Source organism: Prionailurus bengalensis, chromosome D1, assembly GCF_016509475.1.
Source record: "Prionailurus bengalensis isolate Pbe53 chromosome D1, Fcat_Pben_1.1_paternal_pri, whole genome shotgun sequence".
In the NCBI taxonomy this organism is placed as follows: Eukaryota; Metazoa; Chordata; class Mammalia; order Carnivora; family Felidae; genus Prionailurus; species Prionailurus bengalensis.
This window is the reverse complement of record NC_057346.1, coordinates 51,656,244-51,679,869: the sequence shown is the minus strand read 5'-3', so window position 1 is coordinate 51,679,869 and position 23,626 is coordinate 51,656,244. Positions and strand designations below refer to the sequence as shown.

Below are 23,626 nucleotides of genomic sequence, written 5' to 3'. Positions count from 1 at the left end.
ATGTTATACATATTGCATAGTCTTTGCAATTTTTCTTAAAAATATTTAATGAATGGTTTGCTTTGCTGAACTCTAGATAAGCAAAGAAAGAAAGGGCAACACCAAGGACTTCAGAAGAGAAACAGAATGTCTTAATAGCTTCATGTTCAAGGCAGAAGTTCAAGGTGATAGCCCAGAAGGGCAAACATAGACCTTACCCCTGCCTGGTGTGGAAGTACACAACAGAATTGAATTATTTGTCCACATTACTCTGAAAATAATTGTTTACAGTAATCATACCAGGAACATGCCACTAGCTCTCATAAACATCCTTTTAAAATAAGCTAACAACTAAGAATATAGGAAAACAACACTTTTCCCAAAGGCAGTGAACAGAGATCCAAATAGCATTCACATTACGCCCACTGGAAGGAAAAATTCAACTATCCTTTCTAGATAAATCTTTGTTGGTGCCTACTATATGACAAGCACCATGCAAGGTGCTAGAGAAACAGTGGACGGCAGACATATTGTCACTGCCCTCAAGGAGCACACAATCTAGTAGGAAAAGCTTACAGTTATGGTAGGTTCAAGGTTAATGTGTCCTGGGTGAGAACCTTTGCAGGTGAGATTCAGCAAGTGAATGATGTCAAGGAGAGACAAGTCTGGTTCTTTCTGAGTACACTGGACACCTGGTTAGTTCTATGAGGATCTCTGTCCTAACATGGGTTATTCCATAAGAAACAGAAGAGCATATACAATCTCTATTTTAAGCACCACATCTAATCATTTCCCAACTTGGAAAAACTTTCATTGTGAGTCTAATTTCTTGTGCTTGTCATTCACGGTCTTGCTTGCCACTTCTGGCCCCAGTGTGTGAACATACTTAGCAAAAAAATAAATAAAAATAAAAATAAAAATAAAACGAAACAAAAAACCTCATACCAAAACCAAACCAAAACAAACAAAATAGCAAAAACAACAACAAAACACTATACGTGTAAAGGGCTTGAGATCATTGTATTTACCTATTTAGATACTAAGCAGTAGTAGGTCCAAAAAAGATCATGGGAGGAAGGCTCTTTCCTTTCCATGTGGCGGCAGCCATCTGCTCAAAGGTAAGCAGGACAGGCACTTACACGTACCCCCAGGAACTAAGGAGGAAGAAACAGTCCAGTGTAATGCGCTTTCTTCTCAGGTTGTGCTGCTGCCAGTACCTCCAGCTCTCTACACTCCACAGGAACCCCTGACCAACCTGGCCTGATAAAGCACACAGACTGGGATACAAGGCCAAGCAAGGTTATGCCATATTTCAGATTCGTGAGCGACGAGGTGGCCGTGAACTCCCAGTTCCTAAGGGTGCTACCGCTGGCAAGCCTGTTCATCATGGTGTTAACCAGCTAGTTTGCCGGAAGCCTTCAGTCTGTTGCAGAAGAGTGAGCTGGATGCTACTGTGGGGCTCTGAGAGTCTTGAATTCTTACTGGGTTGCAAAGATTCCACGCACAAACCCTTTGAGGTTATCCTCATTGATCCATTCCATAAAGCTCTCAGAAGAACTCCTGACACCCAGTGGATCACCAAACCAGTCCACAAGCATAGGGAGCTGTGAGGGCTGACATCCTCAGGCTCCTGCATGGCCTTGGGAAGGGTCATAAGTTCTACTACACTATTGGTGGTTCTCACTGCACAGCATGGAGAAGATGTAATAGTCTCCAGCTCCACTGTTACCGCCAATATAAGTAAAGTTTGTAAAAATCTTACCTGGTAAACAATTTAGGACAGTCAAAAATAGATACTACACAATCATCACAATATCTAGCATTTGTATTGAGATTCACTGTTTACAATATGCTTTCAAAGTGCATTTCTTAGTGGTTCTCAACCCTGGCTGTGCCACAGAATTACTTATATGTGTTGTTAACATCACCAATATCCAGACTGCAGGCCAGCAGATTCTGATTCAGTAGATCAAAAATGGTATTTTTAAGCAGCTTCATGGATGATCTTGAATTGCAGTCAGGATGGAGAAGCATGGCTTCATGTCATTTGTTTCTTCCACAGTGTTCCTGGGAAATAGGTTTTATTTATACTCCATCAACTTTCACTCCCTTATGCCTAGAATGATTTTCCTGAGGCACCTCCTTGGGGAACCCTCCCCTAACCACATCGTCTTCTCACCCAGTCTACCACACAGGCAGATCCAAATCACAGATGAGGATACTGAGCATACCACTGATTTGTCATTCTAATGTGCTGGGTTTTTTTGTTTGTTTGTTTGTTTGTTTGTTTGTTTTGCTTTTAATCACAGTACCTTATTCAGTTAGTCTTCTACTTACTTGTGAGCTCCTTAAGAGCATGGACTTCCTGGGACACCTAGGTGGCTCAGTCAGTTAAGCAGCTGACTCTTGATTTCAGCTCAGGTCACGATCTCATGGTTCACGAGATCAAGTCCCATGTTGGGCTCTGTGCTGACATCAAAGAACCTGCTTGGAATTCCCTCTCTCTCTCCCTCTTTCTCTGCCCCTCCCCCGCTGTGCTCTCTCTCTCAAAATAAATAAATAAACATTAAAAAAATAAACATGGACTTATTATGTATTTGCTCTTTTCTCTTAAGAATGCGTTATATTACTTGGACATGGTAGGATTAAAATTAATAATAACAATAATAATACATTATGTTACTATGTGCCAGTTACCATCACCTGCATTGTATAGATATGAATCGATTTAATCTTCATGCCAACTCTATGACATAGATGAGGTAAGTATTGTTCTTATCCTCATTTTGCAGATAAGGAAACTGGAACACAAAGAAAGTTAGAAGCCTGAGGTCACGTTGTCTGATCAATGGAGAAGCATTAATATCACGTCCGTATCACAGGATGAAGAAAATTCTTTTCACTTCACAGATGAGAAAATGGAAACTTTTCCTATTATACCAGCATGGACCATTTATACTGTGGTTTGGATACTTGTTCTTTATTACAATATCTGGAGTTTGGGGGATTCTTTCAGTTCAGTGTATCCTGTGTGTAATACTTCTACATTGTTCTATTATCTTTTAAATGGGGGAGACAGACGATACCAGCAGAACCACTGCAGTGCATGTACCTCCAGTTGAAGACAGACGATGTTAAGGAGAACTGCCAGCCATCTGTTGACATACTGATTTGCCACAGAAAAAAATGGGAGTGCATTTGTTCACACTTCCAGATTATTTAAAAATAAGGAGCAATGGGAGTTATTAAGTTGGGCAATCTGAGTTCTAAGTAGCATTTGTACACTTTTTTTTCCTGGATGCCTTCCTTAAAATTAAATTTTTAATAACCTTTAAGCCTTGCAGCCTTGAGGGAATAATTTCTTTCACAGTAGTTCAAAGGTTTAATTTCACAGTAAAGCTTTTGAAATATGGTATTATCCCTTTTGTTCTAGAAAATTACTGTTTAAAAAAATCATATTTCAAAGTAATGATTATAATGAGAAAAAGATATGAGGCCCAACTTCAAAAGGAAAAAATGATAACCTCGCCTGTGATGTCCTCTAGTGAGCCTTTCCCTCGTGGATTCTAATTTGTAACAGTTCGAAAAATCTCTGGAATTGTGCAGTCTCTGCCTGGTAATACAGCCCGGGCTGCGGTCTCACAGTGAGGAGGGGTTGATATAGACATAACGGAAGCCATTAACTTTCTTATGTAAGTAAAATGCGGTATGTCTTCAGTCCTGCTGCGTGTGTGTTTTCTGTAATGCTATTTCCAAACAATGTTATCTTTGGAGTTCTAAAGCCATTTTGTGGACATTAGAGTTGCTTGGAGTTGCAGAGCAGGCAGTGGGTACCGTGAAGCATAGCAGAGTCTGACAGGGAAAGAGGACGAGAACCATCTAATAACAGAGCACCCAGTCTGGGCTTTACAAATGTTTTATCTTTTTAATCTTCATAGTAGCTCTCTGAGATCAACAGTATTGGCCCCATTTTACTAATGTTAAGGCCTCCTATAAAAGAAAATACTCATCTGGTCTAATTAGTTTAAGAATCAAAGTCCTCACTGCAACTTTCATTCAGAGCTCCTTGGCCTATTTATCACTTTATAAGAGTTTTCGTTTTTTTGTTTGTTTGTTTGTTTGTTTGTTTGAGAGAGAGAGATAGAGTGTGTGTGTGTGTGTGTGTGTGTGTGTGTGCATGCACACACGAGCAGGGGAGGGGCTGAGGGAGAGAGGGAGAGGGAGAGAGGGAGAGAGAATGTCTCAAGCAGGCTCCACGCTCAGCATGGAGCCTATCACAGGGCTTAATCCCATGACCTTGGGATCTTGACCTGAGTCGAAATCAAGAGTTGGATGCTCCACCAACTGAGCCAACCAGATGCCCCAGGACTATTTGTTAAGTTGTAAATTCATAGACATGAAAAAGTTAATGAAGAAAGACTCATCATATGCAGGATACAATTAGAACCATAAGTATCCAAAATTAAAAAAAATACTACTGTTAGCTATTAAAGGACTGACGTTAAAGGAAATGTTGGGTAGTAGGGACATGGGATGAGATCTCAAAATACATGCATTTAATCTCTAGGGCTATAAAATCTGGGACAATTCACTGAAATCCTCTTAGCTTCAATTTCTGCATCTGAGAAATGGGCACAAAAGACATAAAATATTTCCCTCAAGTGATAAAAAGGATATGGATGTGAGAAAGCTTTCTGAACTATTGACTCTCACGTTAATGCACCCATGGTCATTCACTCTGCAGCTCTGTGTATGCATGTGTATAATTATTGGTTTTTAGATGTTTCCAACTCAGTATTTATCATACTTCATGGCAATGATCTATTTAGATATTTTTCCCACAAACATACTCTAAGATCTTTAGGGCAGAGATTGTATTTTGTTCATCATTATATTTATCACATATTATATACTCAGCCACCTGCTTAAAATTTAATACTGCATTCCTATTTATGCATTCATACATTCATTCAATTAGCATTAATATCTACTAAATGCAAGATAATCAATAGAATGGAGTCAATTTAATCTAGGAGCTTTCACAAAATAATATATTGAATGAATTATGGAAGTATGGGCCATAGATAGTAATATAAATTTTATTCTTGTTATTCCCTCTGTGCCCTTTAAACTTTGGTAAACACAATAATAGTAACTAACTTTTACTGAATGCATACTACTCACCATGCTGTATGATAAGTAACCTGCATGTGTTATCTCACCAATATCTCCCCCAAAATAAAAAGGTTAGTACTGGAGAAAGAAAGAAAGAAAGAAAGAAAGAAAGAAAGAAAGAAAGAAAGAAAGAAAGAAAGAAAGAAAGAAAGAAAGAAAGAAAGAAAGAAGAAAAAAGAAAGAAAAAGAAAAGAAAAGAAAGAAAGAAAGAAAGAGAAAGAAAGAAGAAAAAAGAAATAAAGAAAAGAAAAGAAAAGAAAGAAAGAAAGAAAGAAAGAAAGAAAGAAGGAAGGAAAAGGAAAAGGAAAAGGAAAAGGAAAAAAGAAAAGAAAAGCATAGGCTGGGGGCACCTAGATGGCTCAGTCAGTTAAGAATTTGACTTTGGCTCAGGTCATGATTTCATGGCTCCTGAGTTCTGGCCCTGCATCTGGCTCTTGCTGACAACACTGAGACTGGAGCCTGCTTCCGATTCTGTCTCCATCCTCCTCTGCCCCTCTGCTGCTCACACTTTCTCTCTCACACACACAAAAAAATAAACATTTAAAAATTTAAAAAAAAAAAAAAGAAAAGAAAAGAAAAGAAAAGAAAAGAAAAGAAAAGAAAAAAAGAAAACCACAGGCTGAAAATAGTGTCACTTAGACCAAGTTCCCAAACCAGGGCTTAATATCCAATCTAACTGCAGTTTCAACCTCCCCCAGAAATGTGACCTTAACCAGTCAGTCAGGAAATGTTTTGTTTTGTTTTTCATCAGCACCAATGAGTCTGTCACCTGGGTCCTCTCCATTTACCAAAGAAAGATGAGGTAATCTGCAAGATAAGACACCTTGCTTTTTCCCCTAGCAAACAGCCTCCTGGGGAACAATCCTTTTCTTGTGCTAATAACTTTCTTATTCCATGCTCTGTCTATAAAAATCTTCCATATTGTGTAACTCCTCAGAGTGCCTCTCTACTTGCTAGGTGGGGTTTTGCCTAATTCATGAATCATTTAATAAACTCAATTAGATCTTCAAATTTACTTAGGCAAATTTTATTATTAAACAGTACTATCACTATAAATATTGAGGAAACTGAGGCCTTAATAGGTTAGGTAATTTGTTCAAGGTCACAGTAAATACTGAGGTCAAGATTCAAAACTAGGTCTTCCCGATTCGTTTATTCAACAAATCTTTATTATACTCCTACTATGTGCCAGATGCTAGGCTACTTACTGGGGACTCAATGGTGAATAAGAACTCAGTGCTTACCTTTGTGTGCTTATTGCCTAGCAGGAAAAGAAAGATTAAACATAGAAATATGTGATTGATTATTATAATTATTTTAAGTTTCCTTTAAATGTTTAAACTGATACTTATAAAATCCAAACTCAGAACTGTCTTCTTATATTCTAAATATACAGAGAAGGGGCGCCTGGGTGGCGCAGTCGGTTAAGCGTCCGACTTCAGCCAGGTCACAATCTCGCGGTCCGTGAGTTCGAGCCCCGCGTCGGGCTCTGGGTTGATGGCTCAGAGCCTGGAGCCTGTTTCCGATTCTGTGTCTCCCTCTCTCTCTGCCCCTCCCCCGTTCATGCTCTGTCTCTCTCTGTCCCAAAAATAAATAAAAACGTGGAGAAAAAAAAAAATTAAAAAAAAAAAATAAATATACAGAGAAATTTTCTCCTTTCTGATAGGTACCTGATAGAGATGGGCAGGTGGTGGTCTTTTATTCTCTCCAAGTTCAGAGTCATTCATCATAACTAATCTGCTTAGTTATGATATTTTCAGCCAGTAATTCAGATTTTCATGTTTACATTCAATTTTAAACACTATGGAACTATAATGCATCAACATAAATACATACATACATACATACATACTAAATATTTTTTAAATGTTGGATACATATTCTCTTAAGTAGCCAAAAAGTCCTGAGGTTGGTCTCTAAAAGGCACTTTTCAGGAATGAATTCCCTTCTGGTACTAGAACTAGGTCACATAGATTGATATATTTCATCTTTGTAGCACATTGACTTAATCTGTCCCATCATAATTCCTTTTCTCTGAACCAAGAGGCCCTGTTGGATAAATTTAAGCTTATGAGTAGGATAAGTTTCTGTGATCTGTATTAAAAGAATGGATGGTTACGGTAAAATTAAAAAAAAAATGTGTATTTGGTCTTTGTCTCTGGATCCTGGCAAGAGTTCCTAAAATCTTTGGAACTCTCTGAGTGATAAGAGTTTCTTTTATCATCCATAACAGGTCCCTTTTGACCATATTAGAGTTTATGGTAATGAGGTAACTCTCGGTAGGCCCCTTGATAGCCTCAAGATGGGTTACAGAGGAACCAATCACACGATTAGAAGGTTAGAACTATCAGTTCCACCTGACCCCCAACCTCTGAGGAAGGGAGAAGGGCTAGAGATTGAATTCAGTCACCACTACCCAATGATTTAATCAATTGTGCCTATGTAATGAGACCGTTAAAACCTCTGAAACAATGAAGTTTGAAGGAGCTCACAGGTTGATGAATGGAGAGTTGTAAGAACTCCTAAATTTGTAGCAAGCTAGGCAGAGTGCAGGTAGCATAAGGACCCCATTTCCTGCTGACATCTAAAATATAGGCAGTCTTGTGGAATTAAGCTCCCTTGGTTCTGCACTAACTCCAGGTTGTTAGTGTCAGAATTAAATTGCATTGTAGGACACCTAGTTGATATCAGAGAATGGGAGAACTGATTGATGTTGGAAAGATGTATTTCAATTGTTTTAAGGAAACACACAATAGTACTAAGTGTCTGACTTGGTTTTGCCAAAGGGCCATCACCTTAAATAGCTTCAGTTCTAGTTCTGGCATTTAGAATTTGTGTGACCTTGAACAGATTACCTAATTTCTTGAAGGTTCTGTTTCCCTATCCATAAAATGGAAGCATTCATAACAGGATTGTTAGAAAGATTAAAATAGTAACTGTAAAAATAAGCTTTTTTTTTCAATAGCTGACACCTAGTTAAGTATTTAGTCATTTTTAATCTCACTCCCTCTTCTTTTCCTTTCCCTCAAATTTAGTTCTAGAACAAACTATTTAGTAATAGCCCAGAAATCCAGTATGGTTCTAATTATACTTTTTACACTTCAGAAATTCCAGTATTTCTCTAACAATGGATGTCTTCTCTCAGGCAGTTTACAGCTGTGGATCAGACCATCTAGTAGGCAACATGTCCCAGTTTGGGGTTTGGGAAATATAGTTACCACTCCAGATTACATGGTGATTAAAATGCAGGAGACAGTGCAAGACAATACTGAATTCATTAACATTTACAACATATTAGCTATGGGATTATTTCCAGGGGCAAGAGCCAGGAAAAAAGGGGTTGAGCATTTGCTTCTAATAGGAGGTAGAGGTACCTTTAAGGTTTAACCACTAAAGTTCTAACAAACCAGCTTCTCTGATAAGGCAGACCAGCCAGCCTCTGTGTGTTTTGCAATTTTCAATACACAGTTCCGCTTTCACACTTCAATAATTCATTTTCTAGCACTTAGAATCCAGAAACCTGCTCTCACTGATGTAGCTAAAATGTAAGGAACAGAGTTTAATACCAACATCTCTACTTATCTCATCTCATTCTCCAGTAAATTGTATTGGAAAACATGTGTAAATAGTACCAAGCAAACAGAGCATTTATGGTCTCCGTTAGAATGTGTTCTATTTGAATTCTAGATTTATAGAGGTAATAATTTTATAGAGGTAACAATTTTCCATAACAAAAATGCAAAACTTTCTAAAATGAAAATTCTAATACTATCAAAGAATTGTAGAATCTTCAGACTTACATTCAAATAGAACAAACATATGTGGAGTACCCAATTTCTCCTCGTAGTATTCTGAAAGGTTTCAATCTCTGTGTGGCAGGTATTATCACTCTCATTTTGCAGACAAAGCCCCTTAGAATACTAGAGGTTAAATTATTTTCCTATGGTTGGAGTAAAAATAGAGCTTGGAAAATCCAAATAGAATTGAATGCTCCTCATGTTCAAATATGAATAATCATTAGATATGTCAAATTAATAAAATAATCTAAAAAGGTCCTCCTTCCAATGATCTTAAATTTTAGAAAATAAAACAAACATCTCAGAGCATATGAGATGCCCTTTAAGTGCATGGGTGTCATACACATTATCAGATATTTGTTTTTCAAAATTTATTTAGTGATATTTAGATACATTAAGCAACAATCACAATTCCGTTTGACTGGTAGCCAGCATGGCTCTAACCTAATCCAGGCGGAACTACAGCTGGGTTAAGAATTTAAGACCATCATCAATATAAGCTTAAACTGTGAAGGCCACCAATATTTAAAAGGCCCATGACAAAACTTTCTTCAATGTGTCTCCAATGACTTAAAGGTGATGTTAAGGTACATGGGCAATCTCATGAATATTAAGAATTTTGTTCATGATGTAGTAATAAATCATTACTTATTTGGTATTAAGGCAAATAACACTCGCAATCATAACAGCTAACAATGATTAAGCAATCTCTTTGTGCTAGACACTCCGATAGTTAATTTACATATTTTACATATTTCAACTCCAGATCTATATAAACATTGTTAACGTCTGCCACGGTCTAACAATTTTACAGTAGAGGATACCAATGCTCAGAAAAGTCAAGATAGCGCAAGGACCTGAGCTAGGATCCAAACTCAAGTATGTTGGACACCAAAGGCAGAGCTTCACTCCTCACTGCCACTGTTGAATATTTGAAAAGATTAGAGCAGACTTTAATAAAGTAGTGTCATTCATCCCTAGCCAAACAGAGCTCTTCATCAGATGTCCAGCAGATTAAAAACCTAAAATATGGACTGTGACAACAATGGCATTCTGACCACCAAAGATTAATGCTTCCTTTTCATAATATGAAAAGTCAGCCACAGACTGCATTTTGTCAGCTCCCTTGAATCTAGAAATCGGTCTAAGTCTGACCAAGTAATACTGATAGAAGAGATGTACAACATTTCCAGGCCTGGTCCAGCCTCCTGAGTGATGCTTCATTGTGTCTCTTTTCTTTATGCTAGTTTTCTATCAAACTCCAAGATGATCTTGGAAGCCAAATGTTGAAAGGGAAGAATCTCTTTTGGTTAGGTCCTTCAAGCACAGTAACTGTCCTTTATTCCTACCTTATACTGTCTGGTCTCTAGATGAATGAGAAATAACTTCTATTATATCAAAACACTAAGACTTGGTATTTTCTCTCTTGGAGTAGTTTGTGATAACTGATAAAGATTATTAGATATGCATAATAGTTCCAGTAATGTGGCCACTCAAATCTACAAACATCAAATTAGTCTTGTAGAAGAGCAAAATATTACAATAGCTTTAGTTCCATTTCACTTTTAGAGAAGAATTTTAACTTTGGTTAATGATGGAAGGAAAAAAAGAAGTGTTACTTTGGAATGCAGTACGGCTGCACCTTTCGCTGGTGCTTCACAGAACCACTAGTTTTAATAAGAAACCATTCATTTTCAGAGTCCTTGAGGCCAGAAAGCAGTAGAGTTTGTTTTAGTGGTTGGAGATGAAGTAAAATATCAAAAGAAATGATAAAATGTGATAATGACATTTCACTGTTTTCAGTTTAAAAAAACAGGAATATTTTGAGTAAAACTTAAAAAGTCAAAGTTAACTATACAGTTGAAATCTTTCTCTTTTCTGTTTCTCTAACCACCTTGAATATAGATAAAAAATGTTGACCCTGATAAAAATATTGCCTACCATCTACTACAAACCTTTTATATTTTAAAAAAGTATTGCTACATACTCTGCATATTATTGTCACAATAATATTCAAAACAGCACCATAAAATAAGCCTTATCCATTTTATAGTTAGGGAAATCAACTCATAAAGATTACACAAAATGCTCATGGTCATATGGCAGACATGGATGGGAACCGGGGCACATCTGCTTAGTCATCCTCCTCTACCCACAATATTTCAGGCTTCCATCTCCAACAACCTGTTGGCTCTACTCTCTATTTTTGTCTGTGACTGTGTAAATGGTAAAACTAATATGATTATCAAGCTGCCCCCTACTTAGCCACTCTACAGAATCTGACTCTGCTGGAAATTCCCTCTTTTGGCTTACCCAGCACCATCATCTTGTTCCTTTCTTAACTGTGCCTAATCCTGGGCATCCTTCCCTCCTGTCTGCCCTAAAAGACTTGATCTACTGCTCTCCTTACTGGTAAAATTTCAGTTTTCAGTTCCCCATGTGGTTCCTCAACACATGAAAAAATTTCCCCCAGTAGACTGTTGTTACGGAATTTATGTTCGGGGCTCATATATTCTTAGAGAAGAAACACATTTTATTCTTTATGGAAGTCTGTATTTTATGTTGTATACTTATGCAAAGGACATGTTCTGTATAAATCTTACAAATGAAAATGTGAATATGAACATGCAAATCTGGTAACAACTGTGAATTGAGATATAAATAGAGGAGCAAATACATGAAACATTTCTTCAAGGCAGGAAAAATAGATCAAGGGAGACAAAAAGATTTGCTTCAGGGCTTGGGACCTTGTTTTCTGCCAAAGTCAAAAAATATAAACAACAGTATTGACTTTGTAAGGTCAAAGTTACTGGGTTTTAAACAAAATGACTACAGTGGAAGGAATATTTTTTTGATGTGCATCAAAAAAGAAAAAGAAAACATACCCCTCAGAATAAAAGCTGAAGCTTGTCAATCATTAGCATTTTAATCTTTAGACACATGAAACTATTTATAATTTAAAAGTATTCTGTAGGATTACAAGTAGAGGCAACAAGCATTTATCAAGACCTTACTATGTTTCAGGAATTTTACTAGATTAATCATCACAAAAGCTCTTTGAGGAGAATTATATATTTGTTTGTTTCAATTTAAAGTCCAAAAATTTGTGCCTGAGAAGTAGGTGATCTTCACAAAAGTCTTAAAGCTGGTGAGAGGTACGACCATGATTTAAAATTAAGTCTGTTTACAAACAAAAACTAAAGGAGTTCATGAACACTAAACCAGCCCCGCAAGAAATATTAAAGGGGACTATTTGAGTGAAAAGGAGAGGAGAGACCAAAGTAACAGTAAAAGGTAGGAAACACAAAATCAGTAAAAATGAATATTTCTGTAAAAAAGCAGTCAAGGAACTCACAAAATAAAAGGATATAAAATATAAAAACATATACCTTAAACAAGGGGAGGAGAGGAGTAAATAATGGGTTAAAACTTAAATAAACATCAAGTATAGACTACTATGTGCAGAATAGGTTATATGCAAATCTAATGGTAACCATATATCTAACACTACTAATATATATGCAAAGAATAAAGAGAAAGAACAGGACTCCTGGATGGTTCAGTCAGTTAAGCATGCGACTTCTGCTCAGGTCATGATCTCTTGCCTCATGGGTTTGAGCTCCACATCAGGCTCTGTGATGACAGCTCGGAGCCTGGAACCTGCTTCAGATTCTGTGTCTCCCTCTTTCTCTTGGCCACTCCTCCACTTGTGCTTTCTCTCCCTCTCCCCGCCCCCCACCTCTCTCTCTCAAAAATAAACATTAATTTTTTTTAATGAATACAGAGCATTCCTAATACATAATAAAGAAAAACAGCAAAACATGGAAGAAAGACAAGTAAGGATAAGAAATAATCTTCAGAAACAATAACAAAACAAATAATAAATTGACAATAAATATATATTTATCAATAATTACTTTGAATGTAAATGGACTAAATGCTCCAATCAAAAGACATAGGGTGATAGAATGGATAAAAAACACAAACAAAAACAAACAAGATCCATGCATATGCTGCCTATAAGAGATTCATTTTAAACCTAAAGACATGTACAGATTGAAAGGCAGGTGGAAGTTGAAACATCTTTCAAGCAAATGGATGTTAAAAGAAAGCTGAAGTAGCAATACTCATGAGACGAAACAGACTTTAAAACAAAGGTTATAACCAAAGACAAAGAAGGACACTATATAATAATAAAGGGGACAATCCAATAGGAAGATATAAGAATTGTAAATATTTATGCTCACAATGTGAAAGAACCCAAATACATAGAACAGTTAATAACAAACATAAAGGAAGTAATCAATAATAATAGGGAACTTTAACACCCCACTTATATCAATGTACAGATCATCTAAACAGAAACTCAACAAGAAAACAATGGCTTTGAAAGACACCCTGGACCAGATGAATTTAACAGATATATTTGGAACATTCCAATCTAAAACAGCAGAACATACAATCTTACCAAGGACCCAAGTGCACAAGGAACATTCTCCAGAATAGATCACATACTAACTCACAAAACAAGCCTCAACAAAGCCAAAAAGATAATAGCCATACTATGCATCCATTCTGGCCACAATGCTGTGAAACTAGAAGTCAACCATAAGAAAAAAATCTAGAAAGACCATAAATACATAGAAGTTAAATAACATGCCACTAAACATGGGTCAACCAGGAAATAAAAGAAGAAATAAAAAGTTCATGGAAAAAAATGAAAATGAAAACTCAATGGTGCAAAACCTTTCAGGTGCAGCAAGAACAGTTCTAAGAGGAAAGTATACAGCAATAAAGGCCTACCCCAAGGGGCAAGAAAAATTGCAAATAAATGACCTAAGTATTCACCTGGAGGAGCTAGCAAAAGAACAAACAAAACCTAAAACCAGCAGAAAGAAGGAAATAATAAATATCAAAGCATAAATAAATGAAGTAGACTCTAAAAAAAACATGACAAACCAAAATAGAACAGATCAATGAAGCCAGGAGCTGTTTCTTTCAAAAAAAAAATCAATAAAATTGATAACCCTCTAGCCAGATTTATCAAGAAAATAAGAGAAAGGACCCAAATAAATAAAATTGACAATGAAAGAGTGCTGATGCTGGAAGCCAAGCTATCCCAGCCTGAGTTGCAGGGCCCGGGCTGTGGTGGATTGGTGACTGCAGGGCGGCCTGCCAACAGTGTAGCTTCTTGTCCTCCCACTTTTAGGTAATTTGGCCTTAAAAGTACCTGGGGTATTGTCTGTTGGGGAATTGCCCTCAGCAGGCCCCTGGGAAAAGAACCATTAGGGAAGAAAATAAGGCTCCGCAAGAAATTGTGCGGCCTTACGTTTAGCCCTTGCCATCCTCTATGGAGACTCCTCTACTTACAGGAAGGATGATAGCCTCATACCTTTGCCAGCCAAGAGGGCCTGTAAAGGAGAGACATATGGATTTGAAAGCCCCACTCCAGCAACTAAGGAGTGTATCTCTGGGCACAGGTGACTTTAACCCCTAGGCCCACCTGGCCCCCCGGAGGCATTCCTGATGATGACTGAACCCAGTCGGTTAAGCTACAGAATGGTTCTTTGGTTCCTAGGTGCATTATCTCTCTGAGAATGTATGAGGCATGGGTTTCTAAGGCCTTTTCAGCCCCTTTCTGGCACCTCGGACCGAGGCAAACACATTGTTCTTCTGGCCTCATGTGGTTAGGAGGTCATGTTCCTGTAACTGTTCCACTTGAGGTGCTGAGAAATGGAGGGCCTTTCACGAGAACAGCAAAGCAAATGCTTTGTAGATTATAGATAAACGCAGATGCAGAATGGAATAATGTAAGAAATTAATCTATAATCAAAGGGTATGCAGGAAAGTTAGGGGAAAATTGCCATGTTATTTCTTAAAGGTTGTTTATACATAGGAACATTTTCAAAATTAGGTAATGTTAGAAAAACATAGATGACGTATGCTACAAGGAAATCATAGCATATATAATGCCACGTTTACTACAATAAATTGGCCAGTTCAACACACTGCTATTGTCTGTGTCCATTTTTATTTTAGTTTTAGTTTTTTATTTTAGTTTTTATTTTCTAGTTTTTTATTTTAATTTTGTTTTATTTTCACTGACGCCGTTCTTCCTTCGGGAACCCCTGGTTGCTGGAGCTGGTCTCCGGCAAAAGAGAAGAAATAACCAACACCCTGGAAATAAAAACAATTATAAGAATGTTATGAAAAACCATACCCCAACAAATTGGATAACCAAGAAGAAATGGATAAATTCCTAGAAACATAAACTACCAAAACTGAAACAGGAAGAAATAGAAAATTTGAACAGACTGATATCCAGCAATGATTCAAAAAACTTCCAACAAACAAACAAAAAAAATCCAAGACCATATGGCTTCGCAGGCAAATTCTACCAAACATTTAAAGAAGATTTAATACCTTATCTTCTCAAACTATTCTAAAAAAATACAAAAGGAAGGAAAACTTCCAAATTTATTACATTGACACCAAAGCCAGATAAATACAGCACACACACAAAAGAGAACTACAGCATAATACCCCTGATGAAGACAGATGTAAAAATCCTCAACAAAATACTAGTAAAATGAATTTCAACAATACATTAAAAAAATCATTCACTGTGATCAAGTGGGATTTATTCCTGGGTTACAAGGGTGGTTCAATATTTGCAAATCAGTCAATGTGATATAACACGTCAATAAGACAAAGGATAAGAACCATATGATCATTTCCATTAGATGCAGAAAAAGCATTTGACAAAGTACAACACCCATTCATGATAAAAACCTTCAACCAAGTAGGTTTAGAGGGAACATAGCTCAATATAATAAAGGCCATACATGAAAAACCCACAGCCAACATCATCCTCGATGGGAAAAAACTGATAGCATTTCCTATAAGGTCAGGAACAAGACAAGGATGTCCACTCTCTCCACTTTTATTCAACACAGTATTGTATTTGCTAGTTAAAAGACAACAAAAAGAAATAAAAGGCATTCAAGGCATCCTACCTTTCCAAGGTAAGGAAAAAGTAAAACTTTCACTATTTGCAGACGACATGATACTATATATAAAATATCCAAAAGACTCCACCAAAACAACTCCTGGAACTGATAAATGAATTCAGTAAAGTCACAGGACACAAAATGAATCCACAGAAATCTGTTGCATTTCTATACACCAATAATGAAGCAGCAGAAAGAGAAATGAAAAAAAGATCCCATTTTCAATTGCACCAATAACAAGAATATATCTAAGAAATAAACATAACCAAACAGGTGAAAGACCTCTAGTCTAAAAACTATAAAACACTGATGAAAGAAACTGAAGACCACACCAAGAATTGGAAAGACATTCCATGCTCATGGATTGAAAGAACAAATATTGTCAAAAATGTCTATACTACCCAATCAATCTCTATCAAAATACCAAAAGCATTTTTCACGGAACTAAAACAAACAATCCTAAAAATTTGTATGGAAGCACAAAAGACTCTGAATAGCAAGGCAATCTTGAAAAAGAAAAGCAAAGCCAGAATCATCACAATGCCGACTTCCAGTTACACTATAAAGCTACAGTGAATGAAACAACATAGTACTGGCACCAAAATAGGCACACAGATCAATGGAACAGAATAGAAAACCCAGAAATAAACCCACAACTGTATGGTCAATAATCTTCCACAAAGCTGGAAAGAATATCCAATGGAAAAAAGACAGTTTCTTCAACAAGTGGTGTTGGGAAAACTGGTCAGCAATATGCAAAAGAAAGAAACTGGACCACTTTCTCTCACCATCCACAAAAATTAATTTAAAATGGATTAGAGACCTAAATATGATACCTGAAACCACAAAAATCATAGAAGAGAACAGAGGCAGTAATGTCTTTGATATCAGCCATAGTAACTTTTCCTAGATAGGTCCCCTGAAGCAAGGGAAACAAAAGCAAAAATAAACTATTAGAACTAAATCAAAATAAAAAGCTTCTGCACAGTGAAAGAAATAACAAAACTAAAAGAGAACCTACTGGCGTTCTAGTATTTCAGGGTGGAATGGGTGGAAGTGGGGGTAAGAAGTGGCTGCAGTGTGGATGGAAGGAGGCCAGAAGCTGAGAGCAAGCATGGGCTGGGTGGGCACCATGGTAGGGATCACCACCATGTAGGCGGTGAAAGGCAGGATCTACGTTCTGCAGCAGCAAGCAGGTGACACAGAGGAATGGGTGGAGAACCTGCAGTGGGAAGTGGAGGAGGAAAGGTGGCCAAGAGCAGGCTGAGGCTGAGGTGGCCTCCTTGATCCCTAGGATGCAGCTGGTTGATGAGGAGCTGAACAGTGCCCAGGAGCACCTGGCAGCTGCCCTGCAAAAGTGGAGGAAACTGAGAAAGCTGCTACTCAGAGCAAGAGAGGTATGGATGTTATTGAAAACCTAGCCTTAACATATGAAGAAAAGATGGAACTCCAGGAAATCAACTCTAAGAAGCTTAGCACATTGCAGAAGAGGCAAATCTAAAGTCCAAAAAGGGGCTCAGAAGTTGGTGATTATTGAGGAGCACGAGGAATGACCTGAGCTGGCATAGTCTCGTTGCCAAGACATGGATGAGCAGATCAGACTGATGGACCAGAACCTGAAGTGCCTGAGAGCTACTGCAGAAAATTACTCTCAAGCAGAGGACACATATGAAGAGGAGATAAATATTCTTACAGATAAACTCAAGGAAGCAGAGACCCGTGCATGATGAGTTTGCTGACAGGTCAGTGGCCAAACTGGAGAAGACAACTGATGACCTGGGAGATAAGCTGAAATGCACCAAAGAGGAACACCTCTGTACACAAAGGATGCTGGACCAGACTCCGCTTGACCTGAATGAGAGGCAGAGCATCCCAGTCCTGCTCTGACACTGCTCCTCCCTCTCAGCCCGACTCCTCCTAAGGTTGAAGCTGGCCTTGAAACTGAGAGCTGATCTTTAACTGGAAGGCTGTCTCCTTTTGCCACCTCTCCCACCCCAACCCCTGTGTCTTTTTCGCCAAACTGTCTCTGTCTCTCCCCAGGCATTCCAGTTGGGCTTCAAGCTGAGCACCCTGGGGACAATGTTTTTTTGCAATGTGTGCACAATGCAAAGTGTCTTTAAAAGCATGTTGTGATGTACACACTTTGTAATTACCTTTTTTTTCTGTTGATGTAGTAACCATTTGTACAACATCCAAATAATTCCACAGTTCTGAAGCAGCAGTCTAACCCCTTCCTCACATTTGGAAAGAAATTTTTCAGCTTAACATATACTGCCCTCTCCAAATTTATTTTGAAACTTCACTTCTTTAGGGTTGGGGCACATTGGCCACCCCGTCTGGCTGAGAACTCTCTCTACAGTCTGTGGGCTGATAATATGCTGATCTTTTAAGTTTCTTTCCCTGCCCAGTTCCCCTTTTTGGTGAGGTTACCATGAGGTCTGTTAGGTGTTTATCCTGCAGCTTATTGGCTTAAAATGCATTCTCCTTTGGTTTGTTCTCTGTGGCACTGATTGAGAGAAAGAAACCAATAGTAAAACTGTTTTGATATAATTGTCCTTTTGAAATAAAGAAACAGTCCCTCCAACCCCCCCCCCAAAAAAAAAGAAAGAAAAGAAAAGAAAAGAAAAGAAAAGAAAGGCAACCTACTGAATGGGAGAAGATATTTGCAAGTAATTTATCTCATAAAGGGTTAGTATCCAAAATATTTAAAGAACTTATAAAACTCAACACCTAAAAAACAAATAATCCAATTAAAAAGTGGGCAGAAGGCATGCACAGACATTTCTCCAAAGACATATAGATGGCAAGCAAATACATGAAAAGATGTGCAACATCACTTACCATCAGAGAAATGCAAATCAAAACTACAATGAGATACCACCTCACACCTGTTAGAACAGATGAAATCAACAACACAAGAAACAACAGGTGTCAGTGAGGATGTGGAGAAAGGGGAACCCTCCCACACCATTGGTAGGAATGAAAACTAGTGCAGCTACTCTAGAAAACAGTATGGAGGTTCCTTCAAAAGTTAAGAATAGATTTACCCAATGATCCAGCAATTGCACTCTTGGGTATTTACCTAAAGAATACAAAAGCACTAATTCAAAGGGACATAGGTACTCTTATGTTTATAGCAGCATTGTTTGTAATAGTCAAGATATGGAAGCAACCTAAATGTCCATCAATAGATAAATGGATAAAGAACAAGTGTCTGTGTATGTATATATGTGTACATGGTCTGGAGACTTTATATATATATAAAATCTACTGTGTGTCTGTGTGTACACACACACAGACACACACACACAGAATATTATTCAGCCATAAAAAAGAATGAAATCTTGTCATTTGCAAGGACATAGAGCTAGAGAGTATTATGCTAAGTGAAATAAGTCAGTCAGAGAGAGACAAATAGCATATGATTTCACTCATATGTGGAATTTCACTCATATTTGGAAATAAAACGAACAAGCAAAGGGAAAAAAGAGACACAACTTAAGAAACAGTCTCTTGGGGCGCCTGGGTGGCGCAGTCGGTTAAGCGTCCGACTTCAGCCAGGTCACGATCTCGCGGTCCGGGAGTTCGAGCCCCGCGTCGGGCTCTGGGTTGACAGCTCAGAGCCTGGAGCCTGTTTCCGATTCTGTGTCTCCCTCTCTCTCTGCCCCTCCCCCATTCATGCTCTGTCTCTCTCTGTCCCAAAAATAAATAAACGTTGAAAAAAAAAATTTTTAAAAAAGAAACAGTCTCTTAATTTTAGAGAACAAACCCAATAGTTACGAGAGGGGAGGGGGATGGAGGGATGGGTTAAATAGATGATGAGGATTAAGGAAAGCACCTATCCCAGTGAGCACTGGGTGAGGTATGGAATTGTTGAATCGCTGTATTGTACACCTGAAACTAATATAACACTCTATGTTGACTAACTGGAATTAAAATAAAAATATGAAATCTAATATGGCTAAACATTGTAATTTTAAATAAAATCAGTCTTAAAATTTCATCCTCCAAAGGCTGTATTTACGAAACCGATCATATGCAAATTTTAGAGTACAACCTTACAATCCTGTTGGTGGACACTATGAATGCCTAGATTTAAGATGAGATAGATTTATCTCACTTCCACAATCAACTTCTGATAACTTTGCCATCCATGGATTTCATACAACTAATCTAGTTTTACCATCAGTTTGCATCCAATATGAATTATGGATTCCGATGGCATCATATCACCTTCAAAATAATGAAAGCATAGAACACAGGATGAGAACATGACATGTGGGGCCAGATCTGCATGGGTTAAGACCCTTGGTTCCTTGTTCTAAATGTGACCTTGGACAAGTGACTCTATCCTTTGGTGCTTCTGTTTTAAGACCTATAAAATGGGGATAATCATAGTTCCTAACTCATAGAACTGTTACAAGAATCTAGTAACTATATAAGCAATATGCTTGGAACATCGGTCTGCATATAGTAGGTATTAGAGTTTAATTATTTTTATTACCTCTTCCAGTTCTTTCCATTACCTCCTCTATACACAAACAGTATATCCCTGGCCTACAAAATTAGTTGTGGATTACTGTGGACTCTGAGTTCTATAACACTATGCCTTTGAGTGATTTGTTCCCTCTGCCTTAAAATTCTTTCCACAGTTTCCAGGCCTTGGAAGACTCTTACTTTTCCATCAGACCAAAACTACTTTCACCTTATCTCAGATTTCCTTGATTATTTTTGGCATGATTAATTACTGTAACTTACACAACATCCAGGGACTCTTCTTTTAGAATATTTGATATAATTAAAAATACTCAATGACATATCTGTTTTCACTCCTAAGCAAAATTGTTTTCGATGACAAGAATGAAATTGCATTAATTTCTACATTTTCAAAAAGTAGTGTTCTTATGGTAGACATTAATAAATAAGTGTATTTCGAATAAATGAATGAATGAATGGCAACATCAATGTGTTTAAAAACAACATAAGGGCTGCTCTCATGCCAGGTGGGAACCTCACTATACTGTTTTTTTGAAGTTCTTGCAATAAGTCTGCCTTTCATGCAATACAACATGATTAATGGGGTCATTTTAATATGTTAGCAATTAAGTCTTCGGGTATGGTCTGGATCCTACTCTACAATCAAGCATATTATAATAAGACTTCAGGATATTTGAAACAGGGCTATAAAGAGTAAATCACATTTTTTTGTGAAGAGTAAAATTCTTATTTATGTGGAAGACTAGGGAAAGGAAAAAGAGGGGGAAAAATAAGATTAGCTGCTTTCTTACATTATTGAGTGTCACACCTGCTCTCAGGACCTTCACAATGAGTCTCTCATTTCTCATTCAATTTTTATGTGAGGTTAGGTTGTATCCCACATCACAAAGTTATAGGGATATTTTTCAAATTTTATTTTTGCAATATTCTGCAAACGTTCCTCCTGTGTGTTTGCATTTGTACATATGTGTGTAGTCAGGTTTTCTGAGGTGTAATTTATACACTGCAAAGGCTTTTGTGTTTTCTATCACTTTTCCCCATAAATAGGGTGACCACAAGTATCAGTTTGCCTGGTGTTTCTGGTAGGTTTCCCTGAGCAGCAAACTTGGAGATGGACTATGGATGCTAGAGTGAAAGATACTGACTAGACAGTATCCTGGGATTTACATTTGTGGAAGGGAAGGGAAAGAAGCAGCACTGGACAGAAGGAAAGGAGGAGCTGCAATGAACCTCAGTGTATCTCCAGCCAATCTCATAGGGAGCTCTGAAGCTGAGTAGACCCGACAGAATTGTCCTGAGTTGAAGATGGCAAGCCTTTATATCTCCTCTGCACCAACACACACACACACACACACACACACACACACACACACACACACACACTCTGGATCAGTCATTTATTGCTCTGAAAAAGGAGTGTGATGGTGGGTAAAGTGACTTCCCTACACTGAGTCCATCTCCCTTAAGGGGGATATGGGTAGCATATCACAGTATCTACCACGCCTGCTTGTTCCTGGCTTATGCCCATTGTCCCAATGTATTTATGAATAGTGCCCCCCTTCACACTCAAGATTATCCTAATTTGAACAACAATCCCCTACCCTTAAATCATGTCTCCTGGGCACTACAAACCTGGGGGAAAGGAAGTGCAAAGGAAGAGGGATATTCTGGAAGGAAAGAAAGAAAAAACTGAACTCATAAGTCCTTTTAACCATGAGGGAATATAGGCAAGAAAAAGAGATAACAAAAGGTCAAAGAGGAGTGAGTCCTCACTTTTTCTTTCTTAGTGTGAAACTTAGAGGAGAAGAGAGTAATAGAACTATCCAGAGTTATGTTTCTGGTGACACCTGAGAATATGAGCGGTACAGAGATCTATGGGTAGCTTGTAGCATCAAGTCTCTAGAAGAAGCTCTGGGTGTGGCATCTTCAAGAAGGTATGGTGCTACAGCATGAAGCGACAGCAATGTGCAATATGTCTAGATAGGTGGACTGTGGCAGCTCTATCAGATCCCACAGCATGGAGTGGGATGTGCACAAAAAATGGGAATCTGTGCATGTCCTAGCATGAGGATACCAGAATCTAATAGAGCTATAAAGATCCTCTGAGGGAGCAGGGAGACTTCGTAGGCTCTCACTCCAGCAGGGCGTGTCATCACATTGGGGCAGCAGACCAGATAAGCCACTGTGCAGCAAAAAGCAAGGAAAATGCAGAAAATACAAAGTAGAATATTATAATATTCATGGATTCTATCCACATCCTCATACCTATTTTGGCTTAACTGGCTTATTAGTCTGAAAGGAGAAACAGGTTTGTGAGGCAGAGCCCTTTCTTCTTTCTATTGGCAGCAGCTATTTGCTGGTTGCACCAGAGCCTCTGTGTCAGTAGGTCAGTCCATCTCTGTTTAGTATTAGAAAGATCACTTGCTTGTATATATTAATCACGCTAAAAAAATCCACTTCATCAGTAGTGAAGGCTCACTGTTGGCCAGGCGGTGGTCATAACAGTGGTCACTGCCTACACATTTACTAATATTAAATGTTCCTATATCAAAACTTGCTGAATGGGTATCAGAAAGAGGACTGGAGAAAGTCCTCAGGATTGTTTTTAAGCCTTAGGAACCAAATAGTGAGGAATTACATCTAATATGTTTAGGAACATACCCTGTCAAAGCATGAGTGAAAATGAGGCTAGTTCCTCATGTTTGAAAAGCCAGTTTAAAAGTCCAGCAGGGCACCTGGTGTCTCCATCGGCTCAGTCGGCTCTGACTCTTGGTTTCAGGTCAGGTCATGATCTCACAGTTCATGAGTTCTACCCTTGCATCTGGCTCTGTGTAGACAATGCAGAGCCTGCTTGGGATTCTCTCTCTCTCCTTCTCTCTGCCATGTGTGCGCTCTCTAAATAAATAATAAAAGCTTTAAAAAAAAAAAAAAGTCTAACACAATGACTTCTGGATTTTTTTCTAAGGGCCTATTTTAAGAATGCCATATCGCCAAGACTTCTGACAGGAGACAAGCAAAATTATACAGAAAAAAGCTCAGAAATTGATCTACCCAAGTGAAAAATAACAATCTCTCAATACAAAGATGCTTTATGAAAACCTTTGCCAGTTTAGTTGGTTCACATTTTCTTTATGTTTGGATAAGACTAATGCAAAATAAAAATACATG

At 38.0% G+C, this 23,626-nt stretch overlaps 2 pseudogenes; both read left to right on the top strand.

Moving 5' to 3' along the window:
- Window positions 1–1,013: 1,013 nt before the first annotated feature.
- LOC122484231 lies at window positions 1,014–1,723 on the top strand (annotated as a pseudogene).
- Window positions 1,724–17,093: 15,370 nt separating this feature from the next.
- On the top strand, window positions 17,094–17,848 carry LOC122484230 (annotated as a pseudogene).
- Window positions 17,849–23,626: the final 5,778 nt, after the last annotated feature.